The sequence below is a fragment of the Anguilla anguilla genome, chromosome 10 (assembly GCF_013347855.1).
Source record: "Anguilla anguilla isolate fAngAng1 chromosome 10, fAngAng1.pri, whole genome shotgun sequence".
NCBI lineage: Eukaryota > Metazoa > Chordata > Actinopteri > Anguilliformes > Anguillidae > Anguilla > Anguilla anguilla.
Genome location: NC_049210.1, coordinates 2,204,419 through 2,207,780, shown reverse-complemented (window position 1 = coordinate 2,207,780; position 3,362 = coordinate 2,204,419). Strand labels below are relative to the sequence as shown.

The following is a 3,362-nucleotide window of genomic DNA, read 5'->3' as shown; positions in this document are numbered from 1 at the left end:
CTGTAGAAGAGACTGTTGAAGACTTGAACGGTGGAATCTCAGGTGTGAGGGATTTCCCCTGATTTAAGGGATTTTCCTTTTCTTGTTTTTTTGTTTTTAGAATGCGGGGGGGGGGGGCAGGTTGGGTATTTTAGAAGAAGTCCAACAAATAGTAGCATGATGCCCACTGAATGCCTGACTGAGCCAGTGGGTCCTGCAGTAACAGGAGGTGTGAGAGGGCAAGAGTGCACACAGGGGGGCAAAAGGGTAAAGGCATCAGTTCAGCAGAGTTACCCTGTGCCAGTTCACCTCTCCTTCATGCTTTATCAGCACACAGGCTATTAAATCCTCTCGGTAATGAGAGGGTTAACCCTGGAGAATACCTGCCCCACTGCCTCGCACGTAAACTGAAGCAGCCTCCACCCCCCTCCATCGCCCCACAGGGGGGAACTCAGAGACAGGCCCGTACTGGGCGGGGGACCAGCTGGGAACAGGTCCTGCATGTGACCCCCCCAAACCCCGGCTGAGTCAGCACACAGAGGACTGGGGTACAGAGCCTTGGGGTGCAGAGCCTGACGCGGCAGGGCAACGTGACTGAGCCACAAATATCACAAAAATGCAGGCATCAGGGAGTTACTAAGCAACCCCGGGCCGGAGTGGGATTGGTCGTTAGGAAACCACATTCCCCTGGGGAGGGATTACCCCCCCCCCCTCCCCCCCGGTGGTACAAACCACCTGCAGAGACACGGCATAGCAAGTGTCCGAGACCAGGATGAACTCACGCTGTAACTCAGGGTTAAAAAAGTCCTGCCCCAGGAAAGTGGACCTTAGATCGTTTAAAATTATAAAAATTATTAAAAATTATATATTACTCTTATACAATATTCTTCTCCGTTATTGAATTTTATAATAATTGAGAAGGCACAACTAGGAGCCAACTGCCAAATGGCCATGTTGCTAATGACGATAACGCAATACCCAGCGCATTAACTGTCTGCCACACAACGCACGGAAAGGCCTCTACCTGTCTGTCACACGGAAAGGCCTCTACCTGTCTGTCACGCGGAAAGGCCTCTACCTGTTTGTCACGCGGAAAGGCCTCTACCTGTCTGTCACGCGGAAAGGCCTCTACCTGTCTGTCACACGGAAAGGCCTCTACCTGTCTGTCACACGGAAAGGCCTCTGCCACCTGTCTGTCACACGGAAAGGCCTCTACCTGTCTGTCACACGGAAAGGCCTCTACCTGTCTGTCACACGGAAAGGCCTCTACCTGTCTGTCACACGGAAAGGCCTCTGCCTGTCTGTCACACGGAAAGGCCTCTAACCTGTCTGTCACACGGAAAGGCCTCTACCTGTCTGTCACACGGAAAGGCCTCTACCTGTCTGTCACACGGAAAGGCTTCTACCTGTCTGTCACACGGAAAGGCCTCTGCCACCTGTCTGTCAGTGAACCTGTCTGTGAGCGAGGAGCTCTGGGGCAGGAGGACGCGGCCGGCGGCCGGCGGGAATTCCACAGCGATGACGGGGCTCCCCCGACGCTATCAGCGCTCCGATAAGCGCTGAGCGAGCGAGCGAGTGAGCGCCCGTCCCACACGGTGCCAGCCGGCCGCCCGGTCCATCACGACCACTCCGAGAATTCCGGGTGCGGGGGGGTTAGGTTTGCCACGGCATTCCGGAGTTCCTCCCATACAGGAATTACAATCACAGAGACGAACCATTGCAGCAGCGGGCCAGTTTTATTTGGCCTGGCATGCAGGACAGGCTGCGGCTGGGCGTGAGATTGTCAGGCGGCAGGACTGAAGGGGATTTGGCGCTGGGGGCAGCAGGGCAGCCATAAGGACAGATGGACAGACAGGCAGGCAGGCGGACAGACAGGCGGACAGGTTGACGTGGGGAGATGCAAGAGGGAGCGGACAGCGATGCTTTGGGATGATTTTGAGAAAGAGAGAGTGAAACAGAGTGCGGGCAGGGAGGAAGGATGGATGTGTAAGAGCCAAGGGTGTGACTTCAGTTTGAAGTTTTGTGGGGGGAGGGGGGGGGGTTGAAATGCACAGACCCCCCGAGAACTGCAGGTCTGTAAGGGGAAAATACTTCAGCTTACTGCTCAGTATATCCCAATCACAATATGAAATTCCAAACTTTATTATATGATTTTAAACTGTATTATCATTACGCGATATTATTGTGGGGGGGGGGGGGGGGGGGGATTTAGCCTGTTTTGTAATATATTATCCGCCCTATACGCCCTTGATAAGAACAGAGGGAGGACTAAAAATGGAGGAAAAAACAGGGGAGAAAGGGGCCAGGGCCAAATCTGAACACAGCCAAGGAATCATTTCTAGAGCTCCAGCAGATTCCAGAGCCAGCGCTGATGCGAGTCTGACTCATCTGCCTTTGTAAAAGATCTGCACTGCTGGACATAATTAGGAGTAAAATGCGAAGGTAAGACTCGCTGTATCTTTCACAATTCCATATGCCGTCCGGTGCATTATAGGCGACCAACACAGAAACGCTTCACCGTTGGACTACAGCATGTCATGTCTGTCCATGTTTTTGTAACCACAGCGAACGCCTACATATTTGTCGGTATTATGAGAATTTGAGCCTCTAAAGTGCGATTTTGTTACACCCCTGTGTACGGTTCCACCGCGCGCAGAACCGTACACAGACCGTGCCCGCACGCTCCGATTTGCAAAAGTCACATCCATCTCACGCACAGTAAGTTCGTTATTACTGCCATAAATTAATCCAATACACATCAACAGCATTGTTGCTTTCATAAATTAGGCTGATCACACGTGACCAGCATCTTTTGCATTGCTGGAGTAAAAAAGCAAGTTGTAAATAACTGATTTGTGACATATTTTTAATGGCAAAGTTTGACAGCGCGAAATAAAATAATGAAATGACAACTGTAATAATAAATTCAGATATTTTAACAAATAAAATGTACTTGCAAAACTTGCCATTAATTATACAAAGAACAGTCAACATCATGATTGTGCTATTAAACGCGACGGGAAACTAAATTTATATTCATGGGACGTATTTTCTACAGCATAGGACACAGAAATATGCAGCGTGCACACACAATCAAAGCAGTATCGCCACAAAACACACTCAAAAACGTAACGGTGCGAAAGTCGTTGTCTCGTCTTACCTCTTAAAAGTGGACTTGACACTGGGAATCCCCGCTTGTGTATCCTTGTATAGCCCGAAGCCCGTCGCTGAAATGCGTTCACCGAATTGCTGGGGTCCGTATTTATTGACGACGCTCTCCTCCACGGAAGAAGGGGGACTGTTTGGAAGTGAGCGAGGGAAGCGGGCGGTGTTTACGAGGACGGGGTGGGTCGCGCGCAGTTTGAGGAGGGCGGGCGGAAAGC

The 3,362-nt window shown here is 51.0% G+C and overlaps 1 protein-coding gene across 3 annotated transcripts in view; it reads right to left on the bottom strand.

Annotated features, from left to right (window-relative positions):
* The window catches only part of plat (plasminogen activator, tissue), a 21,833-nt gene extending 18,471 nt beyond the window's left edge, over window positions 1-3,362 (bottom strand). For all 3 annotated transcript variants that reach the window (XM_035380319.1, XM_035380320.1, XM_035380321.1), the window contains exon 1: window positions 3,140-3,362. The gene's annotated coding sequence lies outside the window, so the exon portion shown is untranslated. The remainder of the gene's footprint in view (window positions 1-3,139) is intronic.